The sequence below is a fragment of the Meleagris gallopavo genome, chromosome 4 (genome assembly GCF_905368555.1).
Source record: "Meleagris gallopavo chromosome 4, MGAL_WU_HG_1.1, whole genome shotgun sequence".
Lineage (NCBI taxonomy): Eukaryota > Metazoa > Chordata > Aves > Galliformes > Phasianidae > Meleagris > Meleagris gallopavo.
Window position 1 is genome coordinate 1,969,987 of NC_139407.1, and position 19,341 is coordinate 1,989,327.

Here is a 19,341-nt window from a genome sequence, read left to right on the forward strand (position 1 = left end):
ACAAGGCCACTGCATTAAGGTGGTGTAGTGCCAGCCCCTGCAGTGCGGTCAAGAGTCTGCAAAGCATTGGTGCAACTTGGGTGTAGGACAAGGGGGATCGTGTGGAGATACTCCATTGGGTTTTTGGAGCAAGACTGGCTACCTTTTGGAGCTGACTTATGTTTTCTGGTAGGACTTGAACAGCAGTTGTTGGAGCTGAGCTAAGACCCTTGGGATCACGTGTTTCCATCTGTGTAGGGCTGTCCATCTTCAAGGCAGATGGGAAGCATAGGGGAAGCAGCCTCCTGCTGGGCTTCCCCACGCTGCCCTCGGCCGCAAAGCCCTGCTCACCGGTTGCTGGTCTGGAGGTGTGTTCCATAGCCATTTGGGTCTCATGAAGCCTGCCACGCCTCGATGACATGGCCACTGCGTCATGGTGGAGAGGTGAAAGCCCCTGAAGTGGGGTAAAGAGTCAACAGGGCCTTGGATGAGCTTTGGGGTAAGATGAGGGGGATCGTGTGGAGATACTCCATGGTCTTTTTGGAGCAAGACTGGCTACGTTTTGGAGCTGACTTCTGTTATTTTTTAGAACTTGAACACCAGTTGTTTGACATGGTCTAAGGCCCTTGGGAACACGGCTTTCCATCTGTGTACGGATGTCCATCTGCAAGGCGACTGTAAGCACAGGAGGAGCAGCCTCCTGTTGCTCTTACCCTTTCTGTCTTCCCTTGCTTAGCCCTGCTCACCTGTTATGTAGTCTGGAATTGGTTTCCATGGCCACTAGGGAGTCATTCTGTCAGCAACTCCTCGTTGACTAGAGCACGGCATTAAGTTGGTATGGTTCCGACCCCTGCAGTTGTGTCAAGTGTCAGCAAATCATTCGAATCGGACTTGGGGTTTAAACAGGGTCATCTTCTAGGTGTTCTCCATGCGGTGTTAGGGTCAAGAACGGCTACGGTTTAGAGCAGAGTATCTTTTAACTAAGGCCTTGTGGAGCAGTTGTTCTTATACTGCTAAGGGCCTTGGGATCACCTGTTTCCATCTGTGTAAGGCTGTCTGTCGGCAAGCCAGATGGGAAGCACAGGAGGTCCAGTCTCCTGCTCTTCTGACACATGGAGCCCTCCACTGCACAGCCCTGCTCAATGGTTTCTAGTCTGGAATTGGTTTCCATGGCCATTTGGGCCTCAAATTGCCAGCAACGCCTCGTTGGCAAGGCCAGCAATGAGGTGGTGAGGTGCCAGCACGTGCAGTGGGGTTCAGGTTCAGCAAAGCAGTGGAAACGTTCTGGGTTGTGAATAGGGGTAACTTGGTGAGATACTCCATGGTCTTTTGGCAGCAAGACAAACCAAATTTTGGAGCTGACTTTTCTTTTCCTAGTACATGAACAGCAGTTGTTTGAGCTATGCTAAGTCCCTTTGGGTCACATCTGCCAAGCTGTGTAAGGCTGTGCGTCTGCAAGGCAGATGGGAAGCACAGGAGCAACAGCCTCGAGCTCCTGTTCCCCATGCAGCTGGACCCTGCAAAGCTCTGCACACCGGTTTGCTGGTCTGGAGGTTGTTTCCATGGCCATTTGGGTCTCAATCTGCCAGCAACGCCTCGTTTCCATGGGCTACAATGAAGGAGTGAGGCACCTTTCCCTGCAGTGGGGTCCAAAGCCTGCAAAGCAGTTGAAAAGCTTTGGGGTGTGAACAGTGGGATCGTGTAGAGAATCTGCATGGACCCTTAGGAGCACAATGGCTACGTTTTGGCTTTTCTTATCTGGTTATGTAGCAACTGAACAGCAGTTGTTGTTAGAGAGGTAAGGGCCTTGGGATCACGTTTTACCATCTGTGTAGGGTTTTCCGTCTGCAACGCAGTTGGGAAGCACAGGAGGAGCAGTCTCCAGCTCCTCTTAGCCATGCATCCCTGTCCTGCACAGCCCTGCTCACCGGTTGCTAGGCTAGGATTGGTTTGCATGGCCATTTGGGTCTCAATTCTGCAGCAACGCCTCATTGTTCAGCCCTGCATTGAGGCCGTGTGGTGCAAGCCCCTGCAGTGGGGTCAAGAGTCAGCAAAGCAGTCGCAACGCTTTTGGGTAACAAAAGGGGGATCGTGTGGAGATTAAGCATGGGCTTTTTGGAGTACGACCGACTACGTTTTGTAGTAGACTTATTTTGCTTTGTAGGTCATGAGCACCAGTTGTTGGAGCTGTGATAAGACCCTTGGGATCACGTGTTTCCATCTGTGTAGGGTTGTCCATCTGCAAGGCAGATGGGAAGCACAGGAGGCGCAGCCTCCTGCCTCTCTTCCTCATGCAGGCCTTCCCTGCACAGCCCTGCTCACCGTTGCTGGTCTGGAATTGGTTTCCATGGCCATTTGGGTCTCATTCTGCCAGAAACTCCTCGATTACCAGGCCACTGCAATGAGGTGGTGTGGTGCCACCAACTGTAGTGGGGTCAAGAGTCAGCAAAGCATTGGAAAAGCTTTGGGGTGTGAAGAGGGGGATGGTGTAGAGATTCTGCATGGGCTTTTTGGAGCAAGAAAGGCTACATTTCTACTTTACTAATGTTAGCCTGCAGGTCATGAACTGCAGTTGTTCTTATACAGCTCAGGGCCTTGGGATCACGTGCTTCCATCTGTGTAGGGCTGTCCGTCTGCAAGGCAGATGGGAAGCACAGGAGGAGCCGCCTCCTGCTCCTCTTCCCCATGCTGCCCTCCCCTGCACAGCCCTGCTCACCGGTTGCTGGTCTGGAATTGTTTTCCATAGCCATTTGGGTCTCATTTATCCGGCAACTCCTCGTTGACAAGGCCACTGCATTAAGGTGGTGTGGTGCCAGCCCCAGCACTGGGGTCAAGAGTCAGCAAAGCATTGGAGCAGCTTAGGTGTAAGATGCGGGGAAACGAGTGGAGTTACTCCATGGTCTTTTTGGAACGGGACTGGCTACGTTTTCAAGCTGACTTATCTTTTTTAGTAGGACATGAATACCAGTTGTTGGAGCTCAGCTAAGACCCTTGGGATCACGTGCTTCCATCTGTGTAGGGCTGTCCGTCTGCAAGGCAGATGGGAAGCACAGGAGGAGCAGCCTCCTGCTCCTGTTCCCCTGCTGCCCTCCCCTGCACAGCCCTGCTCACCGGTTGCTGGTCTGGAATTGGTTTCCATGGCCATTTGGGTCTCAATCTGCCAGCAACGCCTCGTTGACAAGGCCACTGCAATTAGGTGGTGTGGTCCAACCCCCTGGGGTCAAGAGTCAGCAAAGCAGTGGAAAAGTTTGGGAGGAGGGGATCGTTGGAGATCATGGGTTTTTGGAGCAAGAGGCTACGTTTGGCTGACTTATCTTTTTTTGTAGACATGCACAGCAGTTGTTGGAGCTAAGACCCTTGGGATCACGTGTTTCCATCTGTGTAGGGCTGTCCATCTGCAAGGCAGATGGGAAGCACAGGAGGAGCAGCCTCCTGCTCTCTTCCCATGCTGCCCTCCCCTGCACAGCCCTGCTCACCGGTTGTCTAGTCTGAAGTTGCTTTCCATGGCCATTTGGGTCTCAATCTGCAGCAACGCCTAGTTGACAAGGCCACTGCATTGGGGTGGTTCCAACCCCTGCAGTGGGGTCAAGAGTCAGCAAAGCAGTGGAAAAGCTTTTGGGTAAGATAAGAGGGATCGTGTGGAGATAAAGCATGGGTTTTTTGGAGGAAGACTGGCTACGTTTTGGAGCTGACTTATCTTTTTTTGTAGGACTTGAACAGCAGTTGTTACAGCTGAGCTAAGAACCTTGGGATCACATGGTTCCATCTATGCTGGGCTGTCCATCTGCAATGCGGATGGGAAACACGAGGAGCTGCCGCCTGCTCCTCTTCCCTATGCAGCCCTCCCCTGCACAGCCCTGCTCACCGGTTGCTGGTCTGGAATTGGTTTCCATGGCCATTTGGGTCTCAATCTGCCAGAAACGCCTCGTTGACAAGTCAAGAAAGGAGGTGGTGTGGTGCCAGCACCTGCAGTGGGGTCAAGAGTCAGCAAAGCAGTGGAAAAGCTTTTGGGTGAGAACAGGGGGATCATGTTGAGATTCTCCATGGGCTTCTTGGAGCAAGAAAGGCTACGGTTTGGCTTTCCTTATCTTTTTTTGTAGGACATGAACACCAGTTGTTCTTATGCAACGCAGGGCATTGGGATCACCTGTTTCCATCTGTGTAGGGCTGTCCATCTGCAAGGCAGATGTGAAGTACAGGAGGAGCAGCCTCCTGCTTTTTTTCTCCATTGGGCCATTCCCTGCACAGCCCTGCTCAACAGTTGCTGGTCTGGAATTGCTTTCCATGGCCATTTGGGTCTCAATCTGCCAGCAAAGCCTCGTTGACAAGGCTTGCAATGAGGTGGTGTGGTGCCAGCACCTGCAGTGGGGTCAAGAGTCAACAAAGCAGTGGAAAAGCTTTGGGGTGTGAACAGGGGGATCTTGGGGAGATACTCCATGGGCTTTTTATAGCAAGGGAACGCTAATTTGAGAGGTGACTTATCTTCTTGTGTAGTACATGAACAACAGTTGTTGGAGCTGTCATAAGACCCTTGGGATCACGTGTTTCCATCTCTGTAGGGCTGTCCATCTGCAAGGAAGATGGGAAGCACAGGAGGAGCAGCCTCCTGCTCCTGTTCCCCATGCTGCCCTCCCCTGCACAGCCCTGCTCACCTGTTTTCTGGTCTAGAGTTGGTTGTACATGGCCATTTGGGTCTCAATCTGCCAGCAACTCCTCGTTGACCAGGTCACTGCAATGAGGTGATGTGGTTCCAACCCCTGCAGTGGGGTCAAGGGTCATCAAAGCAGTGGAAAAGCTTTTTGGTAAGAACAGGGGGACTGTGGGAAACTCCATGGTCTTTTTGGAGCAAGACTGGCTACATTTTGGAGCTGGAATATCTTTTTTTGTAGGACATGAGCACCCCTTGTTGGAGCTGAGCTAAGACCCTTGGAATCACGTGTTTCCATCTATGCTGGTCTGTCCATCTGCAAGGCAGATGGGAAGCACAGGAGGAGCAGCCTCCTGCTCCTAAGCCTCCTGCTCCTGTTCCCCATGCTGCCCTCCCCTGCACAGCCCTGCTCACCGGTTGCTGGTCTGGAATTAGTTTCCATGGCCATTTGGGTCTCATTTTGTCAGCAACGCCTCGGTTGACAAGGCATGCAATGAGGTGGTGTGGTGCCAGCCCCTGCAGTGGGGTCAAGAGTCAGCAAAGCAGTGGAAAAGCTTTGGGGTGTAGATAGGGGGATCATGTAGAGATTCTCCATGGGCTTCTTTGAGCAAGAACTGCTACGTTTGGGCTTTGATTATCTTTTTTTGTAGGACATGAACACCAGTTGAGCTTATACAGCTAAGACCTTGGGATCACGTGTTTCCATCTGTGTAGGGTTGTCCATCTGCAAGGCAGATGGGAAGTACAGGCCGAGCAGCCTCCTGCCTTTTTTCCCCATGTGCCTTCCCTGCACAGCCCTGCTCACCAGTTGCTCGTGTGGAATTGCTTTCCATGGCCATTTGGGTCTCAATCTGCCAGCAACGCCTCGTTGACAAGGCCTGCCATGAGGTGCTGTGGTGCCAGCCCCTGCAGTGGGGTCAAGAGAGTCAGCAAAGCAGTGGAAAGGCTGGGTAAGAACAGGGGGATCGTGTGGAGATAACTCATGGCTTTTTGGAGCAAGACTGGTACGTTTTGGAGGTGACTTATCTTTTTTTGTAGGACATGAAACAGTTTTTGGAGCTGAGCTAAGACCCTTGGGATCACGTGTTACCATCTGTGTAGGCTGTCCATCTGCAAGGCAGATGGGAAGCACAGGAGGAGCAGCCTCCTGCTCCTCTTCCCCACGCTGCCCTCCCCTGCACAGCCCTGCTCACCGTTGCTGGTCTGGAATTGTTTCCATAGCCATTTGGGTCTCATTTATCCAGCAACTCCTCGTTGACAAGGCCTGCAATGAGGTGGTGTGGTGCCAGCACCTGCAGTGGGGTCAAGAGTCACAAAGCAGTGGAAAAGCTTTGGGGTGAACGGGGATCTTGGGAGATCTCCATGGCTTTTTGAGCAAGACAAACCAAATTTTAGAGCTGACTTATCTTTTTATGTAGTACATGACCAGCAGTTGTTGGAGCTGTCAGGCCCTTGGGATCACGTGTTTCCATCTGTGGAGGGCTGTCCATCTGCAAGGCCGATGGGAAGCACAGGAGGAGCAGCCTCCTGCTCCTGTTCCCCATGCTGCCCTCCCCTGCACAGCCCTGCTCACCGGTTGTTCGTCTGGAATTGGTTTCCATGGCCATTTGGGTCTCAATCTGTCAGCAACGCCTCGTTGACAAGGCTCAATGAGTGTGGTTCCAACCCGTGCAGTGGGGTCAAGAGTCAGCAAAGCAGTGGGCTTTGGTGGAACAGGGGGATCGTGGAGATTCTCTGGGCTTTTTGGAGCAAGAAGCTAGTTTGGCTTTTGTTATCTTTTTTGTAGGACATGACCAGCAGTTGTTCTTATAGAGTCAAGCCTTGGGATCCTGCTTCCATCTGTGTAGGGCTGTCCGTCTGCAAGGCAGATGGGAAGCACAGGAGGAGCGCCTGCTCTTTCCCCATGCAGCCCTCCCCTGCACAGCCCTGCTCACTGGTTGCTGGTCTGGAATTGGTTTCCATGGCCATTTGGGTCTCAATATGCCAGCAACGACTCTATTACAAGGCTACTGCATTAAGGTGGTGTGGTTCCGAGCCCTGCAGTGGGGTCAAGAGTCAGCAAAGCAGTGGAAAAGCTTTTGGGTAAGATCAGGGGGATCGTGGGGAGATTCTGCATGGGTTTTTTGGAGCAAGACTGGCTACGTCTTTGGGCTCGCTTATCTTTTTTTGTAGGACTTCAACAGCAGTTGTTGAAGCTCATCTAAGACCCTTGGGATCACCTGTTTCATCTGTAGGGCTGTTCATGCAAGGCAGATGGGAAGCACAGGAGGAGCAGCCCTGCGCCCCATGGCTTCCACGCCCCTGCACAGTCACCTGCATAGCTGGATGCTCACCGGTTGCTGGTCTGGAATTTTTTTCCATGCCATTTGGGGCTCATTTTTCCAGCAACGCCTCGTTGACAAGGCCACTGCAATTAAGGGGGTGTGGGGCCAGCCCCTGCAGTGGGGTCAAGAGTCAGCAAAGCATTGGAAAAATTTGGGGTAAAGGGGATCTTTTGGGGGAAAACTCCCTGGCCCTTTTTTTGCAAAATTGGGTAAATTTTTGGACTGACTTTGGGTTTTTTGTAGGCAGTTGTTGGGGCTGGTAAGACCCTTGGGATCACGTGTTTCCATCTGTGTAGGGCTGTCCATCTGCAAGGCAGATGGGAAGCACAGGAGGAGCAGCCTCCTGCTCCTCTTCCCCATGCTGCCCTCCCCTGCACAGCCCTGCTCACCGTTTTTTGGGCTGGATTGGTTTCCATGGCCATTTGGGTCTCAATCTGTCAGCAACGCCTCGTTGACAAGGCCACTTCATTAAGGGGGTGTGGTTCCAACCCCTGCAGTGGGGTCAAGAGTCAGCAAAGCAGTGGAAAAGGTTTGGGGTTGAACAGGGGGATCGTGTAGAGATTCTGCATGGGCTTTTTGGAGCAAGAAAGGCTACGGTTTGGCTTTTCTTATCTTTTTATGTAGGACATGAACAGCAGTTGTTCTTATACAGCACAGGGCCTTGGGATCACCTGCTTCCATCTGTGTAGGGCTGTCCGTCTGCAAGGCAGATGGGAAGCACAGGAGGAGCAGTCTCCTGCTCCTCTTCCCCATGCAGCCCTCCACTGCACAGCCCTGCTCACCGGTTGCTGGTCTGGAATTGGTTTCCATGGCCATTTGGGTCTCAATATGCCAGCAACGCCTCGTTGACAAGGCCACTGCATTAAGGTGGTGTGGTGCCAACCCCTGCAGTGGGGTCAAGAGTCAGCAAAGCAGTGGAAAAGCTTTTGGGTAAGATCAGGGGGATAGTGGGGAGATTCTGCATGGGTTTTTTGGAGGAAGACTGGCTACGTTTTGGGGCTGACTTATCTTTTTTTGTAGGACTTCAACAGCAGTTGTTGGAGCTCAGCTAAGACCCTTGGGATCACGTGTTTCCATCTGTGTAGGGCTGTCCATCTGCAAGGCAGATGGGAAGCACAGGAGGAGCAGCCTCCTGCTCCTCTTCCCCATGCAGCCCTCCCCTGCACAACCCTGCTCACCTGTTTTCTAGTCTGGAGTTGTTTCCATGGCCATTTGGGTCTCAATCTGCCAGCAACTCCTCGTTGACCAGGCCACGCAATGAGGTGATGTGGTTCCAACCCCCGCAGTGGGGTCAAGAGTCAGCAAAGCAGTGGAAAAGCTTTGGGTGTGAACAGGGGGATCGTTGGGGAGATACTCCATGGGCTTTTTAAGCAAGACAAACCAAATTTAGAGCTGACTTATCTTTTTATGTAGTACATGAACAGCAGTTGTTGGAGCTGTGGTAAGACCCTTGGGATCACGTGTTTCCATCTGTGTAGGGCTGTCCATCTGCAAGGCAGATGGGAAGCACAGGAGGAGCAGCCTCCTGCGTCTTTCCTATGCTGCCCTCCCCTGCACAGCCCTGCTCACCTGTTTTCTAGTCTGGAGTTGTTGTACATGGCCATTTGGGTCTCAATCTGTCAGCAACGCCTCGTTGAAAAGGCCACTGCAATGAGGTGATGTGGTTCCAACCCCTGCAGTGGGGTCAAGGGTCAGCAAAGCAGTGGAAAAGCTTTAGGTAAGAACAGGGGGATCGTGTGGAGATAATCCATGGTCTTTTTGGAGCAAGACTGGCTACGTTTTGGAGCTGACTTATCTTTTTTTGTAGGACATGAGCACCACTTGTTGGAGCTGAGCTAAGACCCTTGGAACACGTGTTTCCATCCGTGTAGGGCTGTCCATCTGCAAGGCAGATGGGAAGCACAGGAGGAGCAGCCTCCTGCTCCTCTTCCTCATGCTGCCTCCCCTGCACAGCCCTGCTCACCGGTTGCTGGTCTGGAATTGGTTTCCATAGCCATTTGGGTCTCATTTATCCGGCAACGCCTCGTTGACAAGGCCACTGCATGAGGTGGTGTGGTGCCACCCCTGCAGTGGGGTCAAGAGTCAGCAAAGCAGTGGAAAAGCTTTTGGGTAAGATGAGGGGATCGTGTGGAGATACTCCATGGTCTTTTTGGAGCAAGACTGGATACGTTTTGGGGCTGACTTATCTTTTTTTGTATAACTTGAACAGCAGTTGTTGGAGCTGTGCTAAGACCCTTGGGATCACGTGTTTCCATCTGTGTAGGGCTGTCCATCTGCAAGGCAGATGGGAAGCACAGGAGGAGCAGCCTCCTGCGTCTCTTCCTCATGCAGCCCTTCCCTGCACAGCCCTGCTCACCGTTTGCTGGTCTGGAATTGCTTTCCATGGCCATTTGGGTCTCAATCTGCCAGCAACGCCTTGATGACAAGGCCACTGCATTAAGGTGGTGTGGTTCCAACCCCTGCAGTGGGGTCAAGAGTCAGCAAAGCAGTGGAAAAGCTTTTGGGTAAGATCAGAGGGATCGTGTGGAGATAATCCATGGGCTTTTTGGAGGAAGACTGGCTACGTTTTGGAGCTGACTTATCTTTTTTGTAGGACATGAACAGCAGTTGTTGGAGCTAGCTAAGACCCTTGGGATCACGTGTTTCCATCTGTGTGGGCTGTCCATCTGCAAGGCAGATGGGAAGCACAGGAGGAGCAGCCTCTGCTCCTCTTCCCCATGCTGCCCTCCCTGCACAGCCCTGCTCACCGGTTGCTGGTCTGGATTTTTCCATGGCCATTTGGGTCTCAATCGCAACTCCTCGTTGACAAGGCCACTGCAATGAGGTGGTGTGGTGCCAACCCCTGCAGTGGGGTCAAGAGTCAGCAAAGCATTGGAAAAGCTTTGGTAAGAAGGGGATCGTGTGGAGATACTCCATGGCTTTTTGGAGCAAGACAGGCTACGTTTTGGAGCTGACTTATCTTTTTTGTAGGACTTGAACAGCAGTTGTTGGAGCTGGCTAAGACCCTTGGGATCACGTGTTTCCATCTGTGTAGGGCTGTCCGTCTGCAAGGCAGATGGGAAGCACAGGAGGAGCAGCCTCCTGCTCCTCTTCCCCATGCTGCCCTCCCCTGCACAGCCCTGCTCACCGGTTGCTGGTCTGGATTGTTTTCCATAGCCATTTGGGTCTCATTTATCGGCAACTCCTCGTTGACAAGGCCACTGCATGAGGTGGTGTGGTGCCAGCCCTGCAGTGGGGTCAAGAGTCAGCAAAGCATTGGAGAGCTTTGGGTAAGATAGGGGGATCGTGTGGAGATACTCCATGGTCTTTTTGGAGCAAGACTGGCTACGTTTTGGAGCTGACTTATCTTTTTTTGTAGGACATGAACAGCAGTTGTTGGAGCTCAGCTAAGACCCTTGGGATCACGTGTTTCCATCTGTGTAGGCTGTCCATCTGCAAGGCAGATGGGAAGCACAGGAGGAGCAGCCTCCTGCTCCTCTTCCCCATGCTGCCCTCCCCTGCACAGCCCTGCTCACCGGTTGCTGGTCTGGAATTGTTTCCATAGCCATTTGGGTCTCAATCAGCAACCTCGTTGACAAGGCCACTGCAATGAGGTGGTGTGGTGCCACCCTACAGTGGGGTCAAGAGTCAGCAAAGCATGGAAAAGCTTTGGGTGTGAGGGGGATCGTGTGGAGATACTCCATGGCTTTTTGGAGCAGACATACGTTTTGGCTGACTTTTGGAGCTGACTTATCTTTTTTTGTAGGACTTGAACAGCAGTTGTTGGAGCTGAGCTAAGACCCTTGGGATCACGTGTTTCCATCTGTGTAGGGCTGTCCATCTGCAAGGCAGATGGGAAGCACAGGAGGAGCAGCCTCCTGCTCCTCTTCCCCATGCTGCCCTCCCCTGCACAGCCCTGCTCACCTGTTGCTGGTCTGGAATTGTTTCCATGGCCATTTGGGTCTCAATCTGCCAGCAACGCCTCGTTGACAAGGCCACTGCAATGAGGTGGTGTGGTGTCCACCCCTGCAGTGGGGTCAAGAGTCAGCAAAGCAGTGGAAAAGCTTTTGGGTAAGAACAGGGGGATCGTGTGGAGATATCCATGGGTCTTTTTGGAGCAAGACTGGCTACGTTTAGGGGCTGACTTATCTTTTTTTGTAGGACATGAGCACCAGTTGTTGGAGCTGAGCTAAGACCCTTGGGATCACGTGTTTCCATCTGTGTGGGCTGTCCATCTGCAAGGCAGATGGGAAGCACAGGAGGAGCAGCCTCCTGCTCCTCTTCCCCATGCTGCCCTCCCCTGCACAGCCCTGCTCACCGGTTGCTGGTCTGGAATTGTTTTCCATAGCCATTTGGGTCTCATTTATCCGGCAACTCCTCGTTGACAAGGCCACTGCATTAAGTTGGTGTGGTGCTAGTCCCTGCAGTGGGGTCAAGAGTCAGCAAAGCAGTGGAAAAGCTTTGGGCTGTGAACAAGGGGATCGTGTGGAGATATTCCATGGTCTTTTTGGAGCAAGACTGGCTACGTTTTGGAGCTGACTTATCTTTTTTTGTAGGACTTGAACAGCAGTTGTTGGAGCTCAGCTAAGACCCTTGGGATCACGTGTTTCCATCTGTGTAGGGCTGTCCATCTGCAAGGCCGATGGGAAGCACAGGAGGAGCAGCCTCCTGCTCCTGTTCCCCAAGCAGCCTTCCCCTGCATAGCCCTGCTCACCTGTTTTCTAGTCTGGAGTTGGTTTCCATGGCCATTTGGGTCTCAATCTGTCAGCAACGCCTCGTTGACAAGGCCACTGCAATGAGGTGGTGTGGTTCCAACCCCTGCAGTGGGGTCAAGAGTCAGCAAAGCAGTGGAAAAGCTTTTGGGTAAGATCAGGGGGATAGTGGGGAGATTTTGCATGGGCTTTTTGGAGCACGACCGACTACGTTTTGGAGCTGACTTATCTTTTTATGTAGTACATGAGCACCACTTGTTGGAGCTGTGGTAAGACCCTTGGGATCACGTGTTTCCATCTGTGTAGGGCTGTCCATCTGCAAGGCAGATGGGAAGCACAGGAGGAGCAGCCTCCTGCTCCTCTTCCCCATGCTGCCCTCCCCTGCACAGCCCTGCTCACCGGTTGCTGGTCTGGAATTGTTTTCCATAGCCATTTGGGTCTCATTTATCCAGCAACTCCTCGTTGACAAGGCCACTGCAATGAGGTGGTGTGGTGCCAGCCCCTGCAGTGGGGTCAAGAGTCAGCAAAGCAGTGGAAAAGCTTTGGGGTAAGATCAGGGGGATCGTGTGGAGATTTGCATGGGCTTTTTGGAGCACGACCGACTACGTTTTGGAGCTGACTTATCTTTTTATGTAGGACATGAACACCAGTTGTTGGAGCTGTGCTAAGACCCTTGGGATCACGTGTTTCCATCTGTGTAGGGCTGTCCATCTGCAAGGCCGATGGGAAGCACAGGAGGAGCAGCCTCCTGCTCCTCTTCCCCATGCAGCCCTCCCCTGCACAGCCCTGCTCACCGGTTGCTGGTCTGGAGTTGGTTTCCATGGCCATTTGGGTCTCATTATCCAGCAACGCCTCGTTGACAAGGCCTGCAATGAGGTGGTGTGGTGCCAGCACCTGCAGTGGGGTCAAGAGTCAGCAAAGCAGTGGAAAAGCTTTGGGTAAGATCAGGGGGATCGTGTGGAGATTTTGCATGGGCTTTTTGGAGCAAGACTGGCTACGTTTTGGGCTGACTTATCTTTTTTGTAGGACATGAGCACCAGTTGTTGGAGCGTCAGCTCAGACCTTGGGATCACGTGTTTCCATCTGTGTAGGGCTGTCCATCTGCAAGGCAGATGGGAAGCACAGGAGGAGCAGCCTCCTGCTCCTGTTCCCCATGCTGCCCTCCCCTGCACAGCCCTGCTCACCTGTTTTCTAGTCTGGAGTTGGTTTCCATGGCCATTTGGGTCTCAATCTGCCAGCAACGCCTCGTTGACAAGGCCACTGCAATGAGGTGGTGTGGTTCCAACCCCTGCAGTGGGGTCAAGAGTCAGCAAAGCAGTGGAAAAGCTTTGGGGTGTGAACAGGGGGATCGTGTAGAGATTCTGCATGGGCTTTTTGGTGCAAGAAAGGCTAAGGTTTGGGGCTGACTTAACTTTAATTGTAGGACACAAACCAGTTATTTGAACTGAGCTCAGGGCCTTGGGATCACGTGTTTCCATCTGTGTAGGGCTGTCCATCTGCAAGGCCGATGGGAAGCACAGGAGGAGCAGCCTCCTGCTCCTCTTCCCCATGCAGCCCTCCCCTGCAAAGCCCTGCTCACCTGTTTTCTAGTCTGTAGTTGGTTGTACATGGCCATTTGGGTCTCAATCTGCCAGAAACGCCTCGTTGACCAGGCCACTGCATTAAGGTGGTATGGTTCCAACCCCTGCAGTGGGGTCAAGAGTCAGCAAAGCAGTGGAAAAGCTTTGGGGTGTGAACAGGGGGATCGTGTAGAGATTCTGCATGGGCTTTTTGGAGCAAGAAAGTCTAAGGTTAGGCTTTTCTTATCTTTTTATGTAGGACATGAACAGCAGTTGTTCTTATACAGCACAGGGCCTTGGGATCACCTGCTTCCATCTGTGTAGGGCTGTCCATCTGCAAGGCAGATGGGAAGCACAGGAGGAGCAGCCTCCTGCTCCTGTTCCCCATGCTGCCCTCCCCTGCACAGCCCTGCTCACCGGTTGCTGGTCTGGAATTGGTTTCCACGGCCATTTGTGTCTCATTTATCCAGCAACTCCTCATTGACAAGGCCTGCAATGAGGTGGTGTGGTGCCAGTCCCTGCAGTGGGGTCATGAGTTAGCAAAGCAGTGGAAAAGCTTTGGGGTGTGAACAGGGGGATCGTGTGGAGATTCTCCATGGGCTTTTTATAGCAAGACAGGCTATATTTTGGGGCTGACTTATTTTTTTTTGTAGGACATTATCACCAGTTATTGGAGCTGAGCTCCACCCTTGGGATCACGTGTTTCCATCTGTGTAGGGCTGTCCATCTGCAAGGCAGATGGGAAACACAGGAGGAGCAGCACCACAGCCTTCACTCCCTCGGTTGCTGGGCAGAGAACTCTGGCTGGCTCTGCCCTTGTGATCATGATTCTGTGCTGCTGTGACACCAAGCTGGCTCTGGAACACATCCACGACCAGCCCTGTTCTATTTATACATGGCTATTTCAGCTGCATTGTGGTTCCTAGAACTGTTGCCTGCCCCTTTTAACGTGGCCATGATGTATCAGAGCTGTTTCTGGCCTGGGATGGGGCTTCTGTCTTCCACCATCTGTGTAATGCAGAAAGGAATGATTTGTTCTTAAGTTTGTTCCCATTGGTATTTAGGCCATGTGATTATGAAGATCACAGCCATTGCCTTTCTCCCATCTCCTCCTGGAGCCAGATGGAGGTTATGAGAGGGAGGAGGAACAGTGCCCTTTAGTACAGCAGGAGGAGGAGTGCTCCTTCCTTCCCTGAGTTTGTGCACACAAAGCTGAGTCTTTGTTGAATGCCTTTTATTCTCATGGCTGTAAGGAGCATTTCTGACCTCGTTCTGCCTATAAGGCCCTGGAAACGTATTTCCCATTGCCAGGATCTCCTCTTAGCTCTTTCTGTTTTTCCCAGATTTTTCACAATGCTGTGCCCATGACAGTGTTGTGCCCTGTGAGAGTTGATTAGTTGCAGCCTTGCTGCCAAGGCTTTGCTTGTGCATCCCTTCATGTACCAAGGTGGAGCATCTTCATGTCACCCCCCAGGCCACTGTAGCCCCTGCCCTGCCTGTGGTACCAGCTGCTGCAGGGCTCCCTGTTCTACAACTTGTCAGTCTCTGTTCCTTTCCAGATACACAGAAAGTAATTCTGTCTCAAATATTCCACATTCTTTCTCAAATATTCTATGTTTTATATTATGTATGGAAATTAATGATGGAATGTATGGAAGTTAATGATGGTGATGATAGGGTTGAGAGCTTGTGGGTCAGAATAAAAGCGAAGGCTATTAAGACTGATATTATCGTGGGAATCTGCTACAGGCCATTCAAGCAGGATGAAGAGGTAGACAAGACACTTTATAGACAGTTGGGTGAGGTCTCAAGATCTCTCCTCCTTGTCCTCGTGGGGGACTTCAACTTTCCAGACATTGTCTGGATTTGTAATGCAGCAGATAGGGAACAGTCCTGGAGGTTCCTAGAGTGTGTGGGAGATGGCTCCTTCACCAGCTGTGTCAGGAAGTTAAAAAGGGCAAGCGAAATCCTGGACCTGCTGTTTGTTAACAGTGAAAGTCTTGAGGGAGATGTAAAGGTTGGAGGCCATCTGGGGCACAATGATCATGAGATGCTAGATTTCTCGATCCTTGTTGAACCACAGAGGGGAGTCAGCAGACTTGGCCTGCTTGGACTTCTGAAGGGCAGACTTTGGCCTATTTAGGACCATGGTTGTGAGGTTCCCTTGGGAGGTAACTTTGGCGGGCATGGGAGCCCAGGAAGGCTGAGAATACTTTAAGGAAGTTATTTTAAAGGTGCAGGAGCTGACCATCCTCAACAAGGCTTGTGGAGGGCTTGGAGAATATACCCTACAAGGAGTAACCAAAAGATCTGGAGCTGCTCAGTCTGGGGAAGGGAAGGCTGAGGGGAGACCTTATTGCTCTCTTCAAATACCTGAAAGGTGCTTACAGCAAGAGCAGTGTTGGTCTCTTCTCACTGGTGACATGTGTCAGGGCGAGGGGAAATGGCCTGAAGTTGCACCAGGAGAGGTTTAGATTGGATATCAGGAAAACCTTCCTTACAGAAAGGGTTGTTAAGCACTGGAATGGGCTGCCCAGGGAGGTGGTTGAGTCACCATCCCTGGATGTGTTTAAAAACCGTTTGGATGTGGTGCTCGAGACATGATTTAGCAGAGTACTGTTAGGGTAGGATGGTTAGGTTGTGGTTGGACTTGATGATCTTAAATGTCTTTTCCAACCTGAGTAATTCTATAATTCTATGATATGACACACGTGTTCAAGTTATTCATTATAGGATGTCAAAATACTTCTGTCAGTCTGGTGAGGAGAGAAACTCTTACAAGAACATCTGAGCTCATGCTGTCTATGAAGCTCAAGAAGCTTAATTTTCATATTTATGTTCTCAAGATATTTGCAAGGATCTCTCCTCATGTTTAAGAGCTCAGTCTTCACGTTTCTACAACTTTAGATCCAGATATAAGCTTCTTTTGAAGTTGAGTCAGTGAGTCTAATCTATAATTGTTATTACTTAATGATCTTGAAAGTAGTGAAAATAAAATGATAATAAAGTAAACAGCATACAGAGATGTAACTGAGATACTCAATATAATGTTTTAGCAATGTCACAATACAGAATATAATGATTCACATAATCCTTTCTGATATACAGGTACCATAGCTGCATTTGGCACTTACAGCACATTTTAGAATAAATTGTACTTACAACTAATTAAGGAACTTGATGCAGAGGGATGCTGGCTGGAGCTTATAACTTATTTTGAAAGTAGGACATGGTCTGCTGGGACCTTAGCTAACACAAACTTGAATAACAGAACCATATTTTAGACACCTGTCTCTCCTTTTCCTTTACAATCAAGCCACTATTAAGTTTGTGTGGGAATTACATGCCTCAAAGGAAAATGGCAAAACCTGCACACAGAAGCCATGTGGAAGAAAAACTTGACACAAGTCCATTCCAAAATCAATTGATCTTTGATTTCAATGCCCAGCACCACATTTTGTAAGCACCAAGAATACCAAACCTTTCTTTTCTTTCTTGCTTTTTCTTCCCCTTCCCTTCCCTTCCCTTACTTTCCTTTACCACCCTCCCCCCTCCCCCCCCACTTAATAATATGGCACAGATTTACGAGGGCTTTTAATCATTACTTCTCTCAGTACCATCTCCTCATGTGTTCTCAACAGAAAACTGAAACTTCTTCCTAATTCTCAGAAGCAGAGAGCTCGGCAGAGGCTTTACAACTGTTCAGAATTCATGCAATTATTGAAGAATCAACTTTTCACTCGGGTAGATAATGATAGGACAAGGGGGAATGGTTTTAAGCTCCAGGAGAGAAGGTTTAGATCGGATGTCAGGGGGAAGTTCTTCACAGAGAGAGTGGTGAGGTGCTGGAACAGCTGCCCAGAGAGGCTGTGGATGCCCCGTCCATCCCTGGAGGTGTTCAAGGCCAGGTTGGATGGGGCCCTGGGCAACTAGATCTAGTGCCAGATCTGCAGGTTGGTGGCCCTGCCTGTGGCAGAGTGGTTGGAAAATGATGGTCCCTGGCTTCCCTTCCAATCCAAGTCATTCTGTGATTCTGCGATCCTCATCCACAGCCCCAGATTTTTCATCTTCTCTGTCTCACCTGGTTGCAATTGCCCTCAGCCCCTCATTCTCTCTGGGGATCTGTATGCCTCTTCAAAAGTCAGTGGAATTACCGCGCTCGCCTTTTGCATACCTTGTGTTCTGCAAGTGCCTATGAAGCAGCCAACCTAGGTCCAGTTTCTTCCAATCGAGAGATTAATTCCTTAGCCACATTTGAGAATAAGCAGGAGATCACTGACGAGCTATGAAAATTATTAAATGAACAGCAGCCATGTGATTCCTCTGTACTTTTTCAAGGTGAGGGGGGCATTGTAAGGAAGCCTATCTTCCCAAATCAGGATATTATCCTGAGACCTCTACAGAAAGGATGAGTTAGAGTGAGATATTTTCCTTTTTAAAGTCTTTTTGACTCTGACATACCTTCTGAGCTTGAAATTCTGGTTAAAAGTTTATTTATGTCTGTGTTGATTTGTCTTGTGTTCTGAGGAAGATAAATTGTTGCCAGAATATGCATAGGTGTTCAGAGTGCTGGAGGACACTGAGTTCAATGTTTGGCTTTGACTTTTGCACTTGCCTTCTCACATATTATCTTCTAATCTTTGCGAGCTTCTCCGTTTGCCCCTATTTTGTCTTAGAACAAAAGTTATTGCAACATCAAAGTCAGTTGCCACAATAATCTAGTAAACATTGAAAGATACAACTATGCGTAATTCTTAATCCTCAACTATCTGTGTTAGTAGTTTTTTTAGAGCTACTTACTATTGAGAGGTCTGTATGGATGCCTGCGTCCTACTGCAATTTGTGACTATGGAGAGGTTTGTACTTGGCAGCCCTTGGAGACTACCTGATGAAATCGTTCTAATGTAAAATTATTTTCACCCACTTTCAACCCATTGTTCAGAATGCAGATTTTTATTTGAAGTTGAGATTTCTCGTAGAGCCCACGATAACTGCACTTGGCTGTGTTGCTTGATGTAAGGGTGTAAAATGGAATCCTAACAGGGTATTATGGTTAATCTGTCACGGTAATTATGAAATTTATTTACCTCACCATAGTATGTTTGAAACTATATTTAAAGATTCATGTGGTGTTTATTCAGTTCCAGTAGCAATTTAGCTTTCCACACAGCAGCAAGTCATAGTCATAAAAATAAGTCACATTTTAAACTATTGCCAGTGCACCAGATGAAGTTTATGAGCTTGGAAATGTGTTTATAGTCTGGCTGATTCTTATTTCTCTTAACCAAACAAAACGAAAAAACACTTTAACAAGTGCAGTCCGCTGTTTAAAGATCTCAAAGATAGAGGCCTTCTTCAAAACTCATCTATTTTAATGAGGACTGAAAGAAATAACCAGTCTAACATTTGACATTTTTGTTTCTTTTTTTCTTTTGATTATCTTTGTAAGGACTAAATATTCAAAATGGGAAAGTCAAATTGTTGGCTATGATTCTGTGATCATTCTATGGTTCTGTCCTATTGCTAGCAGCCTCTCTCATTTTCTGCTGGAAGAAGTGATGCTTTTCAAGGCAGCAGCCTAAGAAAAGAAGATCATCTACCAGACTGCACTAAAGTCAGTGACCACTCCTGGCAGACTTTGAGACTCATACTGAAGTTCAGTTATATATTTGAAATGCAAAAATAAAAGCAATCTGTCATGTTGGTCCAAAAAGCTCCGTAATTTGAGATTTGACCTTTTCTGTTCTTCTGCTACCATTTTTTGGGGTGCTCAAGTCAGAAAGTAAAAATCAAGCATAGCTTGCAGAAGACAGCTGCTTTCAGCCCAAGTTTATTTAATGACTAAGACATGTACCAAATGTTTTGTTTTTCTTTCCTGTATTGCTTAAATATCTAAATGGAGACAAAGGCAAAAGAGAATAACATTATATTTTTTAGCTCCGCTTCTTGCTGACTCAAAAATTCTCATTTCCCTCTTTCCTTGAAATAAAGTAAAAGTATGTAAAAGCATACTCAGTACTGTTCTGAACTAATGTTCTTATTTGGTACTTATTCTATTACCTGTCAACCAGTCAAAAAAAAAAAAGCCTCTTTTTTTTCAGTCATAAGCCTCACCATTGTTATATGAGAATTATATTTGA